Source organism: Schistocerca piceifrons, chromosome 9, assembly GCF_021461385.2.
Source record: "Schistocerca piceifrons isolate TAMUIC-IGC-003096 chromosome 9, iqSchPice1.1, whole genome shotgun sequence".
Lineage (NCBI taxonomy): Eukaryota > Metazoa > Arthropoda > Insecta > Orthoptera > Acrididae > Schistocerca > Schistocerca piceifrons.
This window is the reverse complement of record NC_060146.1, coordinates 209,756,095-209,781,892: the sequence shown is the minus strand read 5'-3', so window position 1 is coordinate 209,781,892 and position 25,798 is coordinate 209,756,095.

Below are 25,798 nucleotides of genomic sequence, written 5' to 3'. Positions count from 1 at the left end.
ATGATTTTAAAATGACCTTTTTCATGTTTGAAATGTACTAACTCGTTTTTTCCTCACAGCAGGTCAACTAGTGTGTGGTTGCAACATTACGGTCCCATAGAGTTCATATTTGGAGAGAGGGACATCAGTTGCACCACACGGCGGGAGGAGGGTGCCTAGCACAATACATTTTCTTTCCTCGGTAAGTGTTTTTTGTGTTTGATACTTTTAGAATTTTGGTTTTTCATGATGATTTTAAAATGACCTTTTTCATGTTTTAAATGTACTAACTCGTTTTTTCCTCACAGCAGGTCAACTAGTGTGTGGTTGCAAAATTACGGTCCCATTGAGTTCATTTTTGGAGAGAGGGACATCAGTTGCACCACACGGCGGGAGGAGGGTGCCTAGCACAATACATTTTCTTTCCTCGGTAAGCGTTTTTTGTGTTTGAAACTTTTGGAATTTTGGTTTTACATGATGATTTTAAAATGACCTTTTTCATGTTTGAAATGTACTAACTCGTTTTTTCCTCACAGCAGGTCAACTAGTGTGTGGTTGCAAAATTATGGTCCCATTGAGTTCATTTTTGGAGAGAGGGACATCAGTTGCACCACACGGCGGGAGGAGGGTGCCTAGCACAATACATTTTCTTTCCTCGGTAAGCGTTTTTTGTGTTTGATACTTTTGGAATTTTGGTTTTTCATGATGATTTTCAAATGACCTTTTTCATGTTTGAAATGTACCAAATCGTTTTTTCCTCACAGCAGGTCAACTAGTGTGTGGTTGCAAAATTATGGTCCCATTGAGTTCATTTTTGGAGAGAGGGACATCAGTTGCACCACACGGCGGGAGGAGGGTGCCTAGCACAATACATTTTCTTTCCTCGGTAAGCGTTTTTTGTGTTTGATACTTTTGGAATTTTGGTTTTTCATGATGATTTTAAAATGACCTTTTTCATGTTTGAAATGTACTAACTTTTTTTTCCTCACAGCAGGTCAACTAGTGTGTGGTTGCAAAATTACGGTCCCATTGAGTTCATTTTTGGAGAGAGGGACATCAGTTGCACCACACGGCGGGAGGAGGGTGCCTAGCACAATACATTTTCTTTCCTCGGTAAGCGTTTTTTGTGTTTGATACTTTTGGAATTTTGGTTTTTCATGATGATTTTAATATGACCTTTTTCATGTTTGAAATGTACTAACTCGTTTTTTCCTCACAGCAGGTCAACTAGTGTGTGGTTGCAACATTAGGGTCATAGAGTTCATATTTGGAGAGAGGGACATCAGTTGCACCACACGGCGGGAGGAGGGTGCCTAGCACAATACGTTTTCTTTCCTCGGTAAGCGTTTTTTGTGTTTGATACTTTTGGAATTTTGGTTTTTCATGATGATTTTCAAATGACCTTTTTCATGTTTGAAATGTACTTACTCGTTTTTTCCTCACAGCAGGTCAACTAGAGTGTGGTTGCAAAATTACGGTCCGATTGAGTTCATTTTTGGAGAGAGGGACATCAGTTGCACCACACGGCGGGAGGAGGGTGCCTAGCACAATACATTTTCTTTCCTCGGTAAGCGTTTTTTGTGTTTGATACTTTTGGAATTTTGGTTTTTCATGATGATTTTCAAATGACCTTTTTCATGTTTGAAATGTACTAACTCGTTTTTTCCTCACAGCAGGTCAACTAGTGTGTGGTTGCAAAATTACGGTCCCATTGAGTTCATTTTTGGAGAGAGGGACATCAGTTGCACCACACGGTGGGAGGAGGGTGCCTAGCACAATACATTTTCTTTCCTCGGTAAGCGTTTTTTGTGTTTGATACTTTTGGAATTTTGGTTTTTCATGATGATTTTAGAGTGACCTTTTTCATGTTTGAAATGTACTAACTCGTTTTTTCCTCACAGCAGGTCAACTAGTGTATGGTTGCAAAATTACGGTCCCATTGAGTTCATTTTTGGAGAGAGGGACATCAGTTGCACCACACGGCGGGAGGAGGGTGCCTAGCACAATACATTTTCTTTCCTCGGTAAGCGTCTTTTGTGTTTGATACTTTTGGAATTTTGGTTTTTCATGATTATTTTAAAATGACCTTTTTCATGTTTGAAATGTACTAACTCGTTTTTTCCCCACAGCAGGTCAACTAGAGTGTGGTTGCAAAATTACGGTCCGATTGAGTTCATTTTTGGAGAGAGGGACATCAGTTGCACCACACGGCGGGAGGAGGGTGCCTAGCACAATACATTTTCTTTCCTCGGTAAGCGTTTTTTGTGTTTGATACTTTTGGAATTTTGGTTTTTCATGATGATTTTAAAATGACCTTTTTCATGTTTGAAATGTACTAACTCGTTTTTTCCTCACAGCAGGTCAACTAGTGTGTGGTTGCAAAATTACGGTCCCATTGAGTTCATTTTTGGAGAGAGGGACATCAGTTGCACCACACGGCGGGAGGAGGGTGCCTAGCACAATACATTTTCTTTCCTCGGTAAGCGTTTTTTGTGTTTGATACTTTTGGAATTTTGGTTTTTCATGATGATTTTAAAATGACATTTTTCATGTTTGAAATGTACTAATTCGTTTTTTCCTCACAGCAGGTCAACTAGTGTGTGCTTGCAAAATTACGGTCCCATTGAGTTCATATTTGGAGAGAGGGACATCAGTTGCACCACACGGCGGGAGGAGGGTGCCTAGCACAATACATTTTCTTTCCTCGGTAAGCGTTTTTTGTGTTTGATACTTTTGGAATTTTGGTTTTTCATGATGATTTTAAAATGACCTTTTTCATGTTTGAAATGTACTAACTCGTTTTTTCCTCACAGCAGGTCAACTAGTGTGTGGTTGCAACATTACGGTCCCATAGAGTTCATATTTGGAGAGAGGGACATCAGTTGCACCACACGGCGGGAGGAGGGTGCCTAGCACAATACATTTTCTTTCCTCGGTAAGTGTTTTTTGTGTTTGATACTTTTGGAATTTTGGTTTTTCATGATGATTTTAAAATGACCTTTTTCATGTTTTAAATGTACTAACTCGTTTTTTCCTCACAGCAGGTCAACTAGTGTGTGGTTGCAAAATTACGGTCCCATTGAGTTCATTTTTGGAGAGAGGGACATCAGTTGCACCACACGGCGGGAGGAGGGTGCCTAGCACAATACATTTTCTTTCCTCGGTAAGCGTTTTTTGTGTTTGATACTTTTGGAATTTTGGTTTTACATGATGATTTTAAAATGACCTTTTTCATGTTTGAAATGTACTAACTCGTTTTTTCCTCACAGCAGGTCAACTAGTGGGTGGTTGCAAAATTATGGTCCCATTGAGTTCATTTTTGGAGAGAGGGACATCAGTTGCACCACACGGCGGGAGGAGGGTGCCTAGCACAATACATTTTCTTTCCTCGGTATGCGTTTTTTGTGTTTGATACTTTTGGAATTTTGGTTTTTCATGATGATTTTCAAATGACCTTTTTCATGTTTGAAATGTACCAAATCGTTTTTTCCTCACAGCAGGTCAACTAGTGTGTGGTTGCAAAATTACGGTCCCATTGAGTTCATTTTTGGAGAGAGGGACATCAGTTGCACCACACGGCGGGAGGAGGGTGCCTAGCACAATACATTTTCTTTCCTCGGTAAGCGTTTTTTGTGTTTGATACTTTTGGAATTTTGGTTTTTCATGATGATTTTAAAATGACCTTTTTCATGTTTGAAATGTACTAACTTTTTTTTCCTCACAGCAGGTCAACTAGTGTGTGGTTGCAAAATTACGGTCCCATTGAGTTCATTTTTGGAGAGAGGGACATCAGTTGCACCACACGGCGGGAGGAGGGTGCCTAGCACAATACATTTTCTTTCCTCGGTAAGCGTTTTTTGTGTTTGATACTTTTGGAATTTTGGTTTTTCATGATGATTTTAAAATGACCTTTTTCATGTTTGAAATGTACTAACTCGTTTTTTCCTCACAGCAGGTCAACTAGTGTGTGGTTGCAACATTACGGTCCCATAGAGTTCATATTTGGAGAGAGGGACATCAGTTGCACCACACGGCGGGAGGAGGGTGCCTAGCACAATACATTTTCTTTCCTCGGTAAGCGTTTTTTGTGTTTGATACTTTTGGAATTTTGGTTTTTCATGATGATTTTCAAATGACCTTTTTCATGTTTGAAATGTACTTACTCGTTTTTTCCTCACAGCAGGTCAACTAGAGTGTGGTTGCAAAATTACGGTCCGATTGACTTCATTTTTGGAGAGAGGGACATCAGTTGCACCACACGGCGGGAGGAGGGTGCCTAGCACAATACATTTTCTTTCCTCGGTAAGCGTTTTTTGTGTTTGATACTTTTGGAATTTTGGTTTTTCATGATGATTTTCAAATGACCTTTTTCATGTTTGAAATGTACTTACTCGTTTTTTCCTCACAGCAGGTCAACTAGAGTGTGGTTGCAAAACTACGGTCCGATTGAGTTCATTTTTGGAGAGAGGGACATCAGTTGCACCACACGGCGGGAGGAGGGTGCCTAGCACAATACATTTTCTTTCCTCGGTAAGCGTTTTTTGTGTTTGATACTTTTGGAATTTTGGTATTTCATGATGATTTTAAAATGACCTTTTTCATGTTTGAAATGTACTTACTCGTTTTTTCCTCACAGCAGGTCAACTAGAGTGTGGTTGCAAAATTACGGTCCGATTGAGTTCATTTTTGGAGAGAGGGACATCAGTTGCACCACACGGCGGCAGGAGGGTGCCTAGCACAATACATTTTCTTTCCTCGGTAAGCGTTTTTTGTGTTTGATACTTTTGGAATTTTGGTTTTTCTTGATGATTTTCAAATGACCTTTTTCATGTTTGAAATGTACTTACTCGTTTTTTCCTCACAGCAGGTCAACTAGAGTGTGGTTGCAAAATTACGGTCCGATTGAGTTCATTTTTGGAGAGAGGGACATCAGTTGCACCACACGGCGGGAGGAGGGTGCCTAGCACAATACATTTTCTTTCCTCGGTAAGCGTTTTTTGTGTTTGATACTTTTGGAATTTTGGTTTTTCATGATGATTTTCAAATGACCTTTTTCATGTTTGAAATGTACTAACTCGTTTTTTCCTCACAGCAGGTCAACTAGTGTGTGGTTGCAAAATTACGGTCCCATTGAGTTCATTTTTGGAGAGAGGGACATCAGTTGCACCACACGGTGGGAGGAGGGTGCCTAGCACAATACATTTTCTTTCCTCGGTAAGCGTTTTTTGTGTTTGATACTTTTGGAATTTTGGTTTTTCATGATGATTTTAAAATGACCTTTTTCATGTTTGAAATGTACTAACTCGTTTTTTCCTCACAGCAGGTCAACTAGTGTGTGGTTGCAACATTACGGTCCCATAGAGTTCATATTTGGAGAGAGGGACATCAGTTGCACCACACGGCGGGAGGAGGGTGCCTAGCACAATACATTTTCTTTCCTCGGTAAGCGTTTTTTGTGTTTGATACTTTTGGAATTTTGGTTTTTCATGATGATTTTAAAATGACCTTTTTCATGTTTGAAATGTACTAATTCGTTTTTCCTCACAGCAGGTCAACTAGTGTGTGGTTGCAAAATTACGGTCCCATTGAGTTCATTTTTGGAGAGAGGGACATCAGTTGCACCACACGGCGGGAGGAGGGTGCCTAGCACAATACATTTTCTTTCCTCGGTAAGCGTTTTTTGTGTTTGATACTTTTGGAATTTTGGTTTTTCATGATGATTTTCAAATGACCTTTTTCATGTTTGAAATGTACTAACTCGTTTTTTCCTCACAGCAGGTCAACTAGTGTGTGGTTGCAAAATTACGGTCCCATTGAGCTCATTTTTGGAGAGAGGGACATCAGTTGCACCACACGGCGGGAGGAGGGTGCCTAGCACAATACATTTTCTTTCCTCGGTAAGCGTTTTTTGTGTTTGATACTTTTGGAATTTTGGTTTTTCATGATGATTTTAAAATGACCTTTTTCATGTTTGAAATGTACTAACTCGTTTTTTCCTCACAGCAGGTCAACTAGAGTGTGGTTGCAAAATTACGGTCCGATTGAGTTCATTTTTGGAGAGAGGGACATCAGTTGCACCACACGGCGGGAGGAGGGTGCCTAGCACAATACATTTTCTTTCCTCGGTAAGCATTTTTTGTGTTTGATACTTTTGGAATTTTGGTTTTTCATGATGATTTTAAAATGACCTTTTTCATGTTTGAAATGTACTAACTCGTTTTTTCCTCACAGCAGGTCAACTAGTGTGTGGTTGCAAAATTACGGTCCCATTGAGTTCATTTTTGGAGAGAGGGACATCAGTTGCACCACACGGCGGGAGGAGGGTGCCTAGCACAATACATTTTCTTTCCTCGGTAAGCGTTTTTTGTGTTTGATACTTTTGGAATTTTGGTTTTTCATGATGATTTTAATATGACCTTTTTCATGTTTGAAATGTACTAACTCGTTTTTTCCTCACAGCAGGTCAACTAGTGTGTGGTTGCAACATTACGGTCCCATAGACTTCATATTTGGAGAGAGGGACATCAGTTGCACCACACGGCGGGAGGAGGGTGCCTAGCACAATACATTTTCTTTCCTCGGTAAGCGTTTTTTGTGTTTGATACTTTTGGAATTTTGGTTTTTCATGATGATTTTAAAATGACCTTTTTCATGTTTGAAATGTACTAACTCGTTTTTTCCTCACAGCAGGTCAACTAGTGTGTGGTTGCAAAATTATGGTCCCATTGAGTTCATTTTTGGAGAGAGGGACATCAGTTGCACCACACGGCGGGAGGAGGGTGCCTAGCACAATACATTTTCTTTCCTCGGTAAGCGTTTTTTGTGTTTGATACTTTTGGAATTTTGGTTTTTCATGATGATTTTCAAATGACCTTTTTCATGTTTGAAATGTACCAATTCGTTTTTTCCTCACAGCAGGTCAACTAGTGTGTGGTTGCAAAATTACGGTCCCATTGAGTTCATTTTTGGAGAGAGGGACATCAGTTGCACCACACGGCGGGAGGAGGGTGCCTAGCACAATACATTTTCTTTCCTCGGTAAGCGTTTTTTGTGTTTGATACTTTTGGAATTTTGGTTTTTCATGATGATTTTAAAATGACCTTTTTCATGTTTGAAATGTACTAACTCGTTTTTTCCTCACAGCAGGTCAACTAGTGTGTGGTTGCAAAATTACGGTCCCATTGAGTTCATTTTTGGAGAGAGGGACATCAGTTGCACCACACGGCGGGAGGAGGGTGCCTAGCACAATACATTTTCTTTCCTCGGTAAGCGTTTTTTGTGTTTGATACTTTTGGAATTTTGGTTTTTCATGATGATTTTAATATGACCTTTTTCATGTTTGAAATGTACTAACTCGTTTTTTCCTCACAGCAGGTCAACTAGTGTGTGGTTGCAACATTACGGTCCCATAGAGTTCATATTTGGAGAGAGGGACATCAGTTGCACCACACGGCGGGAGGAGGGTGCCTAGCACAATACATTTTCTTTCCTCGGTAAGCGTTTTTTGTGTTTGATACTTTTGGAATTTTGGTTTTTCATGATGATTTTCAAATGACCTTTTTCATGTTTGAAATGTACTAATTCGTTTTTTCCTCACAGCAGGTCAACTAGTGTGTGGTTGCAAAATTACGGTCCCATTGAGCTCATTTTTGGAGAGAGGGACATCAGTTGCACCACACGGCGGGAGGAGGGTGCCTAGCACAATACATTTTCTTTCCTCGGTAAGCGTTTTTTGTGTTTGATACTTTTGGAATTTTGGTTTTTCATGATGATTTTCAAATGACCTTTTTCATGTTTGAAATGTACTTACTCGTTTTTTCCTCACAGCAGGTCAACTAGTGTGTGGTTGCAAAATTACGGTCCCATTGAGTTCATTTTTGGAGAGAGGGACATCAGTTGCACCACACGGCGGGAGGAGGGTGCCTAGCACAATACATTTTCTTTCCTCGGTAAGCGTCTTTTGTGTTTGATACTTTTGGAATTTTGGTTTTTCATGATGATTTTAAAATGACCTTTTTCATGTTTGAAATGTACTAACTCGTTTTTTCCTCACAGCAGGTCAACTAGTGTGTGGTTGCAAAATTACGGTCCCATTGAGTTCATTTTTGGAGAGAGGGACATCAGTTGCACCACACGGCGGGAGGAGGGTGCCTAGCACAATACATTTTCTTTCCTCGGTAAGCGTCTTTTGTGTTTGATACTTTTGGAATTTTGGTTTTTCATGATGATTTGAAAATGACCTTTTTCATGTTTGAAATGTACTAACTCGTTTTTTCCTCACAGCAGGTCAACTAGTGTGTGGTTGCAAAATTACGGTCCCATTGAGTTCATTTTTGGAGAGAGGGACATCAGTTGCACCACACGGCGGGAGGAGGGTGCCTAGCACAATACATTTTCTTTCCTCGGTAAGCGTTTTTTGTGTTTGATACTTTTGGAATTTTGGTTTTTCATGATGATTTTAAAATGACCTTTTTCATGTTTGAAATGTACTAACTCGTTTTTTCCTCACAGCAGGTCAACTAGTGTGTGGTTGCAAAATTACGGTCCCATTGAGTTCATTTTTGGAGAGAGGGACATCAGTTGCACCACACGGCGGGAGGAGGGTGCCTAGCACAATACATTTTCTTTCCTCGGTAAGCGATTTTTGTGTTTGATACTTTTGGAATTTTGGTTTTTCATGATGATTTTAAAATGACCTTTTTCATGTTTGAAATGTACTAACTCGTTTTTTCCTCACAGCAGGTCAACTAGTGTGTGGTTGCAAAATTACGGTCCCATTGAGTTCATTTTTGGAGAGAGGGACATCAGTTGCACCACACGGCGGGAGGAGGGTGCCTAGCACAATACATTTTCTTTCCTCGGTAAGCGTTTTTTGTGTTTGATACTTTTGGAATTTTGGTTTTTCATGATGATTTTAAAATGACCTTTTTCATGTTTGAAATGTACTAACTCGTTTTTTCCTCACAGTAGGTCAACTAGCGTGTGGTTGCAAAATTACGGTCCCATTGAGTTCATTTTTGGAGAGAGGGACATCAGTTGCACCACACGGCGGGAGGAGGGTGCCTAGCACAATACATTTTCTTTCCTCGGTAAGCGTTTTTTGTGTTTGATACTTTTGGAATTTTGGTTTTTCATGATGATTTTAAAATGACCTTTTTCATGTTTGAAATGTACTAACTCGTTTTTTCCTCACAGCAGGTCAACTAGTGTGTGGTTGCAAAATTACGGTCCCATTGAGTTCATTTTTGGAGAGAGGGACATCAGTTGCACCACACGGCGGGAGGAGGGTGCCTAGCACAATACATTTTGTTTCCTCGGTAAGCGTTTTTTGTGTTTGATACTTTTGGAATTTTGGTTTTTCATGATGATTTTAAAATGACCTTTTTCATGTTTGAAATGTACTAACTCGTTTTTTCCTCACAGCAGGTCAACTAGTGTGTGGTTGCAAAATTACGGTCCCATTGAGTTCATTTTTGGAGAGAGGGACATCAGTTGCACCACACGGCGGGAGGAGGGTGCCTAGCACAATACATTTTGTTTCCTCGGTAAGCGTTTTTTGTGTTTGATACTTTTGGAATTTTGGTTTTTCATGATGATTTTAAAATGACCTTTTTCATGTTTGAAATGTACTAACTCGTTTTTTCCTCACAGCAGGTCAACTAGTGTGTGGTTGCAAAATTACGGTCCCATTGAGTTCATTTTTGGAGAGAGGGACATCAGTTGCACCACACGGCGGGAGGAGGGTGCCTAGCACAATACATTTTCTTTCCTTGGTAAGCGTTTTTTGTGTTTGATACTTTTGGAATTTTGGTTTTTCATGATGATTTTCAAATGACCTTTTTCATGTTTGAAATGTACTAACTCGTTTTTTCCTCACAGCAGGTCAACTAGTGTGTGGTTGCAAAATTACGGTCCCATTGAGTTCATTTTTGGAGAGAGGGACATCAGTTGCACCACACGGCGGGAGGAGGGTGCCTAGCACAATACATTTTCTTTCCTCGGTAAGCGTTTTTTGTGTTTGATACTTTTGGAATTTTGGTTTTTCATGATGATTTTAAAATGACCTTTTTCATGTTTGAAATGTACTAACTCGTTTTTTCCTCACAGTAGGTCAACTAGTGTGTGGTTGCAAAATTACGGTCCCATTGAGTTCATTTTTGGAGAGAGGGACATCAGTTGCACCACACGGCGGGAGGAGGGTGCCTAGCACAATACATTTTCTTTCCTCGGTAAGCGTTTTTTGTGTTTGATACTTTTGGAATTTTGGTTTTTCATGATGATTTTAAAATGACCTTTTTCATGTTTGAAATGTACTAACTCGTTTTTTCCTCACAGCAGGTCAACTAGTGTGTGGTTGCAAAATTACGGTCCCATTGAGTTCATTTTTGGAGAGAGGGACATCAGTTGCACCACACGGCGGGAGGAGGGTGCCTAGCACAATACATTTTCTTTCCTCGGTAAGCGTTTTTTGTGTTTGATACTTTTGGAATTTTGGTTTTTCATGATGATTTTAAAATGACCTTTTTCATGTTTGAAATGTACTAACTCGTTTTTTCCTCACAGCAGGTCAACTAGTGTGTGGTTGCAAAATTACGGTCCCATTGAGTTCATTTTTGGAGAGAGGGACATCAGTTGCACCACATGGCGGGAGGAGGGTGCCTAGCACAATACATTTTCTTTCCTCGGTAAGCGTTTTTTGTGTTTGATACTTTTGGAATTTTGGTTTTTCATGATGATTTTCAAATGACCTTTTTCATGTTTGAAATGTACTAACTCGTTTTTTCCTCACAGCAGGTCAACTAGTGTGTGGTTGCAAAATTACGGTCCCATTGAGTTCATTTTTGGAGAGAGGGACATCAGTTGCACCACACGGTGGGAGGAGGGTGCCTAGCACAATACATTTTCTTTCCTCGGTAAGCGTTTTTTGTGTTTGATACTTTTGGAATTTTGGTTTTTCATGATGATTTTCAAATGACCTTTTTCATGTTTGAAATGTACTAACTCGTTTTTTCCTCACAGCAGGTCAACTAGTGTATGGTTGCAAAATTACGGTCCCATTGAGTTCATTTTTGGAGAGAGGGACATCAGTTGCACCACACGGCGGGAGGAGGGTGCCTAGCACAATACATTTTCTTTCCTCGGTAAGCGTTTTTTGTGTTTGATACTTTTGGAATTTTGGTTTTTCATGATTATTTTAAAATGACCTTTTTCATGTTTGAAATGTACTAACTCGTTTTTTCCCCACAGCAGGTCAACTAGAGTGTGGTTGCAAAATTACGGTCCGATTGAGTTCATTTTTGGAGAGAGGGACATCAGTTGCACCACACGGCGGGAGGAGGGTGCCTAGCACAATACATTTTATTTCCTCGGTAAGCGTTTTTTGTGTTTGATACTTTTGGAATTTTGGTTTTTCATGATGATTTTAAAATGACCTTTTTCATGTTTGAAATGTACTAACTCGTTTTTTCCTCACAGCAGGTCAACTAGTGTGTGGTTGCAAAATTACGGTCCCATTGAGTTCATTTTTGGAGAGAGGGACATCAGTTGCACCACACGGCGGGAGGAGGGTGCCTAGCACAATACATTTTCTTTCCTCGGTAAGCGTTTTTTGTGTTTGATACTTTTGGAATTTTGGTTTTTCATGATGATTTTAAAATGACCTTTTTCATGTTTGAAATGTACTAATTCGTTTTTTCCTCACAGCAGGTCAACTAGTGTGTGCTTGCAAAATTACGGTCCCATTGAGTTCATATTTGGAGAGACGGACATCAGTTGCACCACACGGCGGGAGGAGGGTGCCTAGCACAATACATTTTCTTTCCTCGGTAAGCGTTTTTTGTGTTTGATACTTTTGGAATTTTGGTTTTTCATGATGATTTTAAAATGACCTTTTTCATGTTTGAAATGTACTAACTCGTTTTTTCCTCACAGCAGGTCAACTAGTGTGTGGTTGCAACATTACGGTCCCATAGAGTTCATATTTGGAGAGAGGGACATCAGTTGCACCACACGGCGGGAGGAGGGTGCCTAGCACAATACATTTTCTTTCCTCGGTAAGTGTTTTTTGTGTTTGATACTTTTAGAATTTTGGTTTTTCATGATGATTTTAAAATGACCTTTTTCATGTTTTAAATGTACTAACTCGTTTTTTCCTCACAGCAGGTCAACTAGTGTGTGGTTGCAAAATTACGGTCCCATTGAGTTCATTTTTGGAGAGAGGGACATCAGTTGCACCACACGGCGGGAGGAGGGTGCCTAGCACAATACATTTTCTTTCCTCGGTAAGCGTTTTTTGTGTTTGAAACTTTTGGAATTTTGGTTTTACATGATGATTTTAAAATGACCTTTTTCATGTTTGAAATGTACTAACTCGTTTTTTCCTCACAGCAGGTCAACTAGTGTGTGGTTGCAAAATTATGGTCCCATTGAGTTCATTTTTGGAGAGAGGGACATCAGTTGCACCACACGGCGGGAGGAGGGTGCCTAGCACAATACATTTTCTTTCCTCGGTAAGCGTTTTTTGTGTTTGATACTTTTGGAATTTTGGTTTTTCATGATGATTTTCAAATGACCTTTTTCATGTTTGAAATGTACCAAATCGTTTTTTCCTCACAGCAGGTCAACTAGTGTGTGGTTGCAAAATTATGGTCCCATTGAGTTCATTTTTGGAGAGAGGGACATCAGTTGCACCACACGGCGGGAGGAGGGTGCCTAGCACAATACATTTTCTTTCCTCGGTAAGCGTTTTTTGTGTTTGATACTTTTGGAATTTTGGTTTTTCATGATGATTTTAAAATGACCTTTTTCATGTTTGAAATGTACTAACTTTTTTTTCCTCACAGCAGGTCAACTAGTGTGTGGTTGCAAAATTACGGTCCCATTGAGTTCATTTTTGGAGAGAGGGACATCAGTTGCACCACACGGCGGGAGGAGGGTGCCTAGCACAATACATTTTCTTTCCTCGGTAAGCGTTTTTTGTGTTTGATACTTTTGGAATTTTGGTTTTTCATGATGATTTTAATATGACCTTTTTCATGTTTGAAATGTACTAACTCGTTTTTTCCTCACAGCAGGTCAACTAGTGTGTGGTTGCAACATTAGGGTCATAGAGTTCATATTTGGAGAGAGGGACATCAGTTGCACCACACGGCGGGAGGAGGGTGCCTAGCACAATACATTTTCTTTCCTCGGTAAGCGTTTTTTGTGTTTGATACTTTTGGAATTTTGGTTTTTCATGATGATTTTCAAATGACCTTTTTCATGTTTGAAATGTACTTACTCGTTTTTTCCTCACAGCAGGTCAACTAGAGTGTGGTTGCAAAATTACGGTCCGATTGAGTTCATTTTTGGAGAGAGGGACATCAGTTGCACCACACGGCGGGAGGAGGGTGCCTAGCACAATACATTTTCTTTCCTCGGTAAGCGTTTTTTGTGTTTGATACTTTTGGAATTTTGGTTTTTCATGATGATTTTCAAATGACCTTTTTCATGTTTGAAATGTACTAACTCGTTTTTTCCTCACAGCAGGTCAACTAGTGTGTGGTTGCAAAATTACGGTCCCATTGAGTTCATTTTTGGAGAGAGGGACATCAGTTGCACCACACGGTGGGAGGAGGGTGCCTAGCACAATACATTTTCTTTCCTCGGTAAGCGTTTTTTGTGTTTGATACTTTTGGAATTTTGGTTTTTCATGATGATTTTAGAGTGACCTTTTTCATGTTTGAAATGTACTAACTCGTTTTTTCCTCACAGCAGGTCAACTAGTGTATGGTTGCAAAATTACGGTCCCATTGAGTTCATTTTTGGAGAGAGGGACATCAGTTGCACCACACGGCGGGAGGAGGGTGCCTAGCACAATACATTTTCTTTCCTCGGTAAGCGTCTTTTGTGTTTGATACTTTTGGAATTTTGGTTTTTCATGATTATTTTAAAATGACCTTTTTCATGTTTGAAATGTACTAACTCGTTTTTTCCCCACAGCAGGTCAACTAGAGTGTGGTTGCAAAATTACGGTCCGATTGAGTTCATTTTTGGAGAGAGGGACATCAGTTGCACCACACGGCGGGAGGAGGGTGCCTAGCACAATACATTTTCTTTCCTCGGTAAGCGTTTTTTGTGTTTGATACTTTTGGAATTTTGGTTTTTCATGATGATTTTAAAATGACCTTTTTCATGTTTGAAATGTACTAACTCGTTTTTTCCTCACAGCAGGTCAACTAGTGTGTGGTTGCAAAATTACGGTCCCATTGAGTTCATTTTTGGAGAGAGGGACATCAGTTGCACCACACGGCGGGAGGAGGGTGCCTAGCACAATACATTTTCTTTCCTCGGTAAGCGTTTTTTGTGTTTGATACTTTTGGAATTTTGGTTTTTCATGATGATTTTAAAATGACATTTTTCATGTTTGAAATGTACTAATTCGTTTTTTCCTCACAGCAGGTCAACTAGTGTGTGCTTGCAAAATTACGGTCCCATTGAGTTCATATTTGGAGAGAGGGACATCAGTTGCACCACACGGCGGGAGGAGGGTGCCTAGCACAATACATTTTCTTTCCTCGGTAAGCGTTTTTTGTGTTTGATACTTTTGGAATTTTGGTTTTTCATGATGATTTTAAAATGACCTTTTTCATGTTTGAAATGTACTAACTCGTTTTTTCCTCACAGCAGGTCAACTAGTGTGTGGTTGCAACATTACGGTCCCATAGAGTTCATATTTGGAGAGAGGGACATCAGTTGCACCACACGGCGGGAGGAGGGTGCCTAGCACAATACATTTTCTTTCCTCGGTAAGTGTTTTTTGTGTTTGATACTTTTGGAATTTTGGTTTTTCATGATGATTTTAAAATGACCTTTTTCATGTTTTAAATGTACTAACTCGTTTTTTCCTCACAGCAGGTCAACTAGTGTGTGGTTGCAAAATTACGGTCCCATTGAGTTCATTTTTGGAGAGAGGGACATCAGTTGCACCACACGGCGGGAGGAGGGTGCCTAGCACAATACATTTTCTTTCCTCGGTAAGCGTTTTTTGTGTTTGATACTTTTGGAATTTTGGTTTTACATGATGATTTTAAAATGACCTTTTTCATGTTTGAAATGTACTAACTCGTTTTTTCCTCACAGCAGGTCAACTAGTGGGTGGTTGCAAAATTATGGTCCCATTGAGTTCATTTTTGGAGAGAGGGACATCAGTTGCACCACACGGCGGGAGGAGGGTGCCTAGCACAATACATTTTCTTTCCTCGGTATGCGTTTTTTGTGTTTGATACTTTTGGAATTTTGGTTTTTCATGATGATTTTCAAATGACCTTTTTCATGTTTGAAATGTACCAAATCGTTTTTTCCTCACAGCAGGTCAACTAGTGTGTGGTTGCAAAATTACGGTCCCATTGAGTTCATTTTTGGAGAGAGGGAAATCAGTTGCACCACACGGCGGGAGGAGGGTGCCTAGCACAATACATTTTCTTTCCTCGGTAAGCGTTTTTGTGTTTGATACTTTTGGAATTTTGGTTTTTCATGATGATTTTAAAATGACCTTTTTCATGTTTGAAATGTACTAACTTTTTTTTCCTCACAGCAGGTCAACTAGTGTGTGGTTGCAAAATTACGGTCCCATTGAGTTCATTTTTGGAGAGAGGGACATCAGTTGCACCACACGGCGGGAGGAGGGTGCCTAGCACAATACATTTTCTTTCCTCGGTAAGCGTTTTTTGTGTTTGATACTTTTGGAATTTTGGTTTTTCATGATGATTTTAAAATGACCTTTTTCATGTTTGAAATGTACTAACTCGTTTTTTCCTCACAGCAGGTCAACTAGTGTGTGGTTGCAACATTACGGTCCCATAGAGTTCATATTTGGAGAGAGGGACATCAGTTGCACCACACGGCGGGAGGAGGGTGCCTAGCACAATACATTTTCTTTCCTCGGTAAGCGTTTTTTGTGTTTGATACTTTTGGAATTTTGGTTTTTCATGATGATTTTCAAATGACCTTTTTCATGTTTGAAATGTACTTACTCGTTTTTTCCTCACAGCAGGTCAACTAGAGTGTGGTTGCAAAATTACGGTCCGATTGACTTCATTTTTGGAGAGAGGGACATCAGTTGCACCACACGGCGGGAGGAGGGTGCCTAGCACAATACATTTTCTTTCCTCGGTAAGCGTTTTTTGTGTTTGATACTTTTGGAATTTTGGTTTTTCATGATGATTTTCAAATGACCTTTTTCATGTTTGAAATGTACTTACTCGTTTTTTCCTCACAGCAGGTCAACTAGAGTGTGGTTGCAAAACTACGGTCCGATTGAGTTCATTTTTGGAGAGAGGGACATCAGTTGCACCACACGGCGGGAGGAGGGTGCCTAGCACAATACATTTTCTTTCCTCGGTAAGCGTTTTTTGTGTTTGATACTTTTGGAATTTTGGTATTTCATGATGATTTTAAAATGACCTTTTTCATGTTTGAAATGTACTTACTCGTTTTTTCCTCACAGCAGGTCAACTAGAGTGTGGTTGCAAAATTACGGTCCGATTGAGTTCATTTTTGGAGAGAGGGACATCAGTTGCACCACACGGCGGCAGGAGGGTGCCTAGCACAATACATTTTCTTTCCTCGGTAAGCGTTTTTTGTGTTTGATACTTTTGGAATTTTGGTTTTTCTTGATGATTTTCAAATGACCTTTTTCATGTTTGAAATGTACTTACTCGTTTTTTCCTCACAGCAGGTCAACTAGAGTGTGGTTGCAAAATTACGGTCCGATTGAGTTCATTTTTGGAGAGAGGGACATCAGTTGCACCACACGGCGGGAGGAGGGTGCCTAGCACAATACATTTTCTTTCCTCGGTAAGCGTTTTTTGTGTTTGATACTTTTGGAATTTTGGTTTTTCATGATGATTTTCAAATGACCTTTTTCATGTTTGAAATGTACTAACTCGTTTTTTCCTCACAGCAGGTCAACTAGTGTGTGGTTGCAAAATTACCGTCCCATTGAGTTCATTTTTGGAGAGAGGGACATCAGTTGCACCACACGGTGGGAGGAGGGTGCCTAGCACAATACATTTTCTTTCCTCGGTAAGCGTTTTTTGTGTTTGATACTTTTGGAATTTTGGTTTTTCATGATGATTTTAAAATGACCTTTTTCATGTTTGAAATGTACTAACTCGTTTTTTCCTCACAGCAGGTCAACTAGTGTGTGGTTGCAACATTACGGTCCCATAGAGTTCATATTTGGAGAGAGGGACATCAGTTGCACCACACGGCGGGAGGAGGGTGCCTAGCACAATACATTTTCTTTCCTCGGTAAGCGTTTTTTGTGTTTGATACTTTTGGAATTTTGGTTTTTCATGATGATTTTAAAATGACCTTTTTCATGTTTGAAATGTACTAATTCGTTTTTCCTCACAGCAGGTCAACTAGTGTGTGGTTGCAAAATTACGGTCCCATTGAGTTCATTTTTGGAGAGAGGGACATCAGTTGCACCACACGGCGGGAGGAGGGTGCCTAGCACAATACATTTTCTTTCCTCGGTAAGCGTTTTTTGTGTTTGATACTTTTGGAATTTTGGTTTTTCATGATGATTTTCAAATGACCTTTTTCATGTTTGAAATGTACTAACTCGTTTTTTCCTCACAGCAGGTCAACTAGTGTGTGGTTGCAAAATTACGGTCCCATTGAGCTCATTTTTGGAGAGAGGGACATCAGTTGCACCACACGGCGGGAGGAGGGTGCCTAGCACAATACATTTTCTTTCCTCGGTAAGCGTTTTTTGTGTTTGATACTTTTGGAATTTTGGTTTTTCATGATGATTTTAAAATGACCTTTTTCATGTTTGAAATGTACTAACTCGTTTTTTCCTCACAGCAGGTCAACTAGAGTGTGGTTGCAAAATTACGGTCCGATTGAGTTCATTTTTGGAGAGAGGGACATCAGTTGCACCACACGGCGGGAGGAGGGTGCCTAGCACAATACATTTTCTTTCCTCGGTAAGCATTTTTTGTGTTTGATACTTTTGGAATTTTGGTTTTTCATGATGATTTTAAAATGACCTTTTTCATGTTTGAAATGTACTAACTCGTTTTTTCCTCACAGCAGGTCAACTAGTGTGTGGTTGCAAAATTACGGTCCCATTGAGTTCATTTTTGGAGAGAGGGACATCAGTTGCACCACACGGCGGGAGGAGGGTGCCTAGCACAATACATTTTCTTTCCTCGGTAAGCGTTTTTTGTGTTTGATACTTTTGGAATTTTGGTTTTTCATGATGATTTTAATATGACCTTTTTCATGTTTGAAATGTACTAACTCGTTTTTTCCTCACAGCAGGTCAACTAGTGTGTGGTTGCAACATTACGGTCCCATAGAGTTCATATTTGGAGAGAGGGACATCAGTTGCACCACACGGCGGGAGGAGGGTGCCTAGCACAATACATTTTCTTTCCTCGGTAAGCGTTTTTTGTGTTTGATACTTTTGGAATTTTGGTTTTTCATGATGATTTTAAAATGACCTTTTTCATGTTTGAAATGTACTAACTCGTTTTTTCCTCACAGCAGGTCAACTAGTGTGTGGTTGCAAAATTATGGTCCCATTGAGTTCATTTTTGGAGAGAGGGACATCAGTTGCACCACACGGCGGGAGGAGGGTGCCTAGCACAATACATTTTCTTTCCTCGGTAAGCGTTTTTTGTGTTTGATACTTTTGGAATTTTGGTTTTTCATGATGATTTTCAAATGACCTTTTTCATGTTTGAAATGTACCAATTCGTTTTTTCCTCACAGCAGGTCAACTAGTGTGTGGTTGCAAAATTACGGTCCCATTGAGTTCATTTTTGGAGAGAGGGACATCAGTTGCACCACACGGCGGGAGGAGGGTGCCTAGCACAATACATTTTCTTTCCTCGGTAAGCGTTTTTTGTGTTTGATACTTTTGGAATTTTGGTTTTTCATGATGATTTTAAAATGACCTTTTTCATGTTTGAAATGTACTAACTCGTTTTTTCCTCACAGCAGGTCAACTAGTGTGTGGTTGCAAAATTACGGTCCCATTGAGTTCATTTTTGGAGAGAGGGACATCAGTTGCACCACACGGCGGGAGGAGGGTGCCTAGCACAATACATTTTCTTTCCTCGGTAAGCGTTTTTTGTGTTTGATACTTTTGGAATTTTGGTTTTTCATGATGATTTTAATATGACCTTTTTCATGTTTGAAATGTACTAACTCGTTTTTTCCTCACAGCAGGTCAACTAGTGTGTGGTTGCAACATTACGGTCCCATAGAGTTCATATTTGGAGAGAGGGACATCAGTTGCACCACACGGCGGGAGGAGGGTGCCTAGCACAATACATTTTCTTTCCTCGGTAAGCGTTTTTTGTGTTTGATACTTTTGGAATTTTGGTTTTTCATGATGATTTTCAAATGACCTTTTTCATGTTTGAAATGTACTAATTCGTTTTTTCCTCACAGCAGGTCAACTAGTGTGTGGTTGCAAAATTACGGTCCCATTGAGCTCATTTTTGGAGAGAGGGACATCAGTTGCACCACACGGCGGGAGGAGGGTGCCTAGCACAATACATTTTCTTTCCTCGGTAAGCGTTTTTTGTGTTTGATACTTTTGGAATTTTGGTTTTTCATGATGATTTTCAAATGACCTTTTTCATGTTTGAAATGTACTTACTCGTTTTTTCCTCACAGCAGGTCAACTAGTGTGTGGTTGCAAAATTACGGTCCCATTGAGTTCATTTTTGGAGAGAGGGACATCAGTTGCACCACACGGCGGGAGGAGGGTGCCTAGCACAATACATTTTCTTTCCTCGGTAAGCGTCTTTTGTGTTTGATACTTTTGGAATTTTGGTTTTTCATGATGATTTTAAAATGACCTTTTTCATGTTTGAAATGTACTAACTCGTTTTTTCCTCACAGCAGGTCAACTAGTGTGTGGTTGCAAAATTACGGTCCCATTGAGTTCATTTTTGGAGAGAGGGACATCAGTTGCACCACACGGCGGGAGGAGGGTGCCTAGCACAATACATTTTCTTTCCTCGGTAAGCGTCTTTTGTGTTTGATACTTTTGGAATTTTGGTTTTTCATGATGATTTGAAAATGACCTTTTTCATGTTTGAAATGTACTAACTCGTTTTTTCCTCACAGCAGGTCAACTAGTGTGTGGTTGCAAAATTACGGTCCCATTGAGTTCATTTTTGGAGAGAGGGACATCAGTTGCACCACACGGCGGGAGGAGGGTGCCTAGCACAATACATTTTCTTTCCTCGGTAAGCGTTTTTTGTGTTTGATACTTTTGGAATTTTGGTTTTTCATGATGATTTTAAAATGACCTTTTTCATGTTTGAAATGTACTAACTCGTTTTTTCCTCACAGCAGGTCAACTAGTGTGTGGTTGCAAAATTACGGTCCCATTGAGTTCATTTTTGGAGAGAGGGACATCAGTTGCACCACACGGCGGGAGGAGGGTGCCTAGCACAATACATTTTCTTTCCTCGGTAAGCGTTTTTTGTGTTTGATACTTTTGGAATTTTGGTTTTTCATGATGATTTTAAAATGACATTTTTCATGTTTGAAATGTACTAATTCGTTTTTTCCTCACAGCAGGTCAACTAGTGTGTGCTTGCAAAATTACGGTCCCATTGAGTTCATATTTGGAGAGAGGGACATCAGTTGCACCACACGGCGGGAGGAGGGTGCCTAGCACAATACATTTTCTTTCCTCGGTAAGCGTTTTTTGTGTTTGATACTTTTGGAATTTTGGTTTTTCATGATGATTTTAAAATGACCTTTTTCATGTTTGAAATGTACTAACTCGTTTTTTCCTCACAGCAGGTCAACTAGTGTGTGGTTGCAACATTACGGTCCCATAGAGTTCATATTTGGAGAGAGGGACATCAGTTGCACCACACGGCGGGAGGAGGGTGCCTAGCACAATACATTTTCTTTCCTCGGTAAGTGTTTTTTGTGTTTGATACTTTTGGAATTTTGGTTTTTCATGATGATTTTAAAATGACCTTTTTCATGTTTTAAATGTACTAACTCGTTTTTTCCTCACAGCAGGTCAACTAGTGTGTGGTTGCAAAATTACGGTCCCATTGAGTTCATTTTTGGAGAGAGGGACATCAGTTGCACCACACGGCGGGAGGAGGGTGCCTAGCACAATACATTTTCTTTCCTCGGTAAGCGTTTTTTGTGTTTGATACTTTTGGAATTTTGGTTTTACATGATGATTTTAAAATGACCTTTTTCATGTTTGAAATGTACTAACTCGTTTTTTCCTCACAGCAGGTCAACTAGTGGGTGGTTGCAAAATTATGGTCCCATTGAGTTCATTTTTGGAGAGAGGGACATCAGTTGCACCACACGGCGGGAGGAGGGTGCCTAGCACAATACATTTTCTTTCCTCGGTATGCGTTTTTTGTGTTTGATACTTTTGGAATTTTGGTTTTTCATGATGATTTTCAAATGACCTTTTTCATGTTTGAAATGTACCAAATCGTTTTTTCCTCACAGCAGGTCAACTAGTGTGTGGTTGCAAAATTACGGTCCCATTGAGTTCATTTTTGGAGAGAGGGAAATCAGTTGCACCACACGGCGGGAGGAGGGTGCCTAGCACAATACATTTTCTTTCCTCGGTAAGCGTTTTTGTGTTTGATACTTTTGGAATTTTGGTTTTTCATGATGATTTTAAAATGACCTTTTTCATGTTTGAAATGTACTAACTTTTTTTTCCTCACAGCAGGTCAACTAGTGTGTGGTTGCAAAATTACGGTCCCATTGAGTTCATTTTTGGAGAGAGGGACATCAGTTGCACCACACGGCGGGAGGAGGGTGCCTAGCACAATACATTTTCTTTCCTCGGTAAGCGTTTTTTGTGTTTGATACTTTTGGAATTTTGGTTTTTCATGATGATTTTAAAATGACCTTTTTCATGTTTGAAATGTACTAACTCGTTTTTTCCTCACAGCAGGTCAACTAGTGTGTGGTTGCAACATTACGGTCCCATAGAGTTCATATTTGGAGAGAGGGACATCAGTTGCACCACACGGCGGGAGGAGGGTGCCTAGCACAATACATTTTCTTTCCTCGGTAAGCGTTTTTTGTGTTTGATACTTTTGGAATTTTGGTTTTTCATGATGATTTTCAAATGACCTTTTTCATGTTTGAAATGTACTTACTCGTTTTTTCCTCACAGCAGGTCAACTAGAGTGTGGTTGCAAAATTACGGTCCGATTGACTTCATTTTTGGAGAGAGGGACATCAGTTGCACCACACGGCGGGAGGAGGGTGCCTAGCACAATACATTTTCTTTCCTCGGTAAGCGTTTTTTGTGTTTGATACTTTTGGAATTTTGGTTTTTCATGATGATTTTCAAATGACCTTTTTCATGTTTGAAATGTACTTACTCGTTTTTTCCTCACAGCAGGTCAACTAGAGTGTGGTTGCAAAACTACGGTCCGATTGAGTTCATTTTTGGAGAGAGGGACATCAGTTGCACCACACGGCGGGAGGAGGGTGCCTAGCACAATACATTTTCTTTCCTCGGTAAGCGTTTTTTGTGTTTGATACTTTTGGAATTTTGGTATTTCATGATGATTTTAAAATGACCTTTTTCATGTTTGAAATGTACTTACTCGTTTTTTCCTCACAGCAGGTCAACTAGAGTGTGGTTGCAAAATTACGGTCCGATTGAGTTCATTTTTGGAGAGAGGGACATCAGTTGCACCACACGGCGGCAGGAGGGTGCCTAGCACAATACATTTTCTTTCCTCGGTAAGCGTTTTTTGTGTTTGATACTTTTGGAATTTTGGTTTTTCTTGATGATTTTCAAATGACCTTTTTCATGTTTGAAATGTACTTACTCGTTTTTTCCTCACAGCAGGTCAACTAGAGTGTGGTTGCAAAATTACGGTCCGATTGAGTTCATTTTTGGAGAGAGGGACATCAGTTGCACCACACGGCGGGAGGAGGGTGCCTAGCACAATACATTTTCTTTCCTCGGTAAGCGTTTTTTGTGTTTGATACTTTTGGAATTTTGGTTTTTCATGATGATTTTCAAATGACCTTTTTCATGTTTGAAATGTACTAACTCGTTTTTTCCTCACAGCAGGTCAACTAGTGTGTGGTTGCAAAATTACCGTCCCATTGAGTTCATTTTTGGAGAGAGGGACATCAGTTGCACCACACGGTGGGAGGAGGGTGCCTAGCACAATACATTTTCTTTCCTCGGTAAGCGTTTTTTGTGTTTGATACTTTTGGAATTTTGGTTTTTCATGATGATTTTAAAATGACCTTTTTCATGTTTGAAATGTACTAACTCGTTTTTTCCTCACAGCAGGTCAACTAGTGTGTGGTTGCAACATTACGGTCCCATAGAGTTCATATTTGGAGAGAGGGACATCAGTTGCACCACACGGCGGGAGGAGGGTGCCTAGCACAATACATTTTCTTTCCTCGGTAAGCGTTTTTTGTGTTTGATACTTTTGGAATTTTGGTTTTTCATGATGATTTTAAAATGACCTTTTTCATGTTTGAAATGTACTAATTCGTTTTTCCTCACAGCAGGTCAACTAGTGTGTGGTTGCAAAATTACGGTCCCATTGAGTTCATTTTTGGAGAGAGGGACATCAGTTGCACCACACGGCGGGAGGAGGGTGCCTAGCACAATACATTTTCTTTCCTCGGTAAGCGTTTTTTGTGTTTGATACTTTTGGAATTTTGGTTTTTCATGATGATTTTCAAATGACCTTTTTCATGTTTGAAATGTACTAACTCGTTTTTTCCTCACAGCAGGTCAACTAGTGTGTGGTTGCAAAATTACGGTCCCATTGAGCTCATTTTTGGAGAGAGGGACATCAGTTGCACCACACGGCGGGAGGAGGGTGCCTAGCACAATACATTTTCTTTCCTCGGTAAGCGTTTTTTGTGTTTGATACTTTTGGAATTTTGGTTTTTCATGATGATTTTAAAATGACCTTTTTCATGTTTGAAATGTACTAACTCGTTTTTTCCTCACAGCAGGTCAACTAGAGTGTGGTTGCAAAATTACGGTCCGATTGAGTTCATTTTTGGAGAGAGGGACATCAGTTGCACCACACGGCGGGAGGAGGGTGCCTAGCACAATACATTTTCTTTCCTCGGTAAGCATTTTTTGTGTTTGATACTTTTGGAATTTTGGTTTTTCATGATGATTTTAAAATGACCTTTTTCATGTTTGAAATGTACTAACTCGTTTTTTCCTCACAGCAGGTCAACTAGTGTGTGGTTGCAAAATTACGGTCCCATTGAGTTCATTTTTGGAGAGAGGGACATCAGTTGCACCACACGGCGGGAGGAGGGTGCCTAGCACAATACATTTTCTTTCCTCGGTAAGCGTTTTTTGTGTTTGATACTTTTGGAATTTTGGTTTTTCATGATGATTTTAATATGACCTTTTTCATGTTTGAAATGTACTAACTCGTTTTTTCCTCACAGCAGGTCAACTAGTGTGTGGTTGCAACATTACGGTCCCATAGAGTTCATATTTGGAGAGAGGGACATCAGTTGCACCACACGGCGGGAGGAGGGTGCCTAGCACAATACATTTTCTTTCCTCGGTAAGCGTTTTTTGTGTTTGATACTTTTGGAATTTTGGTTTTTCATGATGATTTTAAAATGACCTTTTTCATGTTTGAAATGTACTAACTCGTTTTTTCCTCACAGCAGGTCAACTAGTGTGTGGTTGCAAAATTATGGTCCCATTGAGTTCATTTTTGGAGAGAGGGACATCAGTTGCACCACACGGCGGGAGGAGGGTGCCTAGCACAATACATTTTCTTTCCTCGGTAAGCGTTTTTTGTGTTTGATACTTTTGGAATTTTGGTTTTTCATGATGATTTTCAAATGACCTTTTTCATGTTTGAAATGTACCAATTCGTTTTTTCCTCACAGCAGGTCAACTAGTGTGTGGTTGCAAAATTACGGTCCCATTGAGTTCATTTTTGGAGAGAGGGACATCAGTTGCACCACACGGCGGGAGGAGGGTGCCTAGCACAATACATTTTCTTTCCTCGGTAAGCGTTTTTTGTGTTTGATACTTTTGGAATTTTGGTTTTTCATGATGATTTTAAAATGACCTTTTTCATGTTTGAAATGTACTAACTCGTTTTTTCCTCACAGCAGGTCAACTAGTGTGTGGTTGCAAAATTACGGTCCCATTGAGTTCATTTTTGGAGAGAGGGACATCAGTTGCACCACACGGCGGGAGGAGGGTGCCTAGCACAATACATTTTCTTTCCTCGGTAAGCGTTTTTTGTGTTTGATACTTTTGGAATTTTGGTTTTTCATGATGATTTTAATATGACCTTTTTCATGTTTGAAATGTACTAACTCGTTTTTTCCTCACAGCAGGTCAACTAGTGTGTGGTTGCAACATTACGGTCCCATAGAGTTCATATTTGGAGAGAGGGACATCAGTTGCACCACACGGCGGGAGGAGGGTGCCTAGCACAATACATTTTCTTTCCTCGGTAAGCGTTTTTTGTGTTTGATACTTTTGGAATTTTGGTTTTTCATGATGATTTTCAAATGACCTTTTTCATGTTTGAAATGTACTAATTCGTTTTTTCCTCACAGCAGGTCAACTAGTGTGTGGTTGCAAAATTACGGTCCCATTGAGCTCATTTTTGGAGAGAGGGACATCAGTTGCACCACACGGCGGGAGGAGGGTGCCTAGCACAATACATTTTCTTTCCTCGGTAAGCGTTTTTTGTGTTTGATACTTTTGGAATTTTGGTTTTTCATGATGATTTTCAAATGACCTTTTTCATGTTTGAAATGTACTTACTCGTTT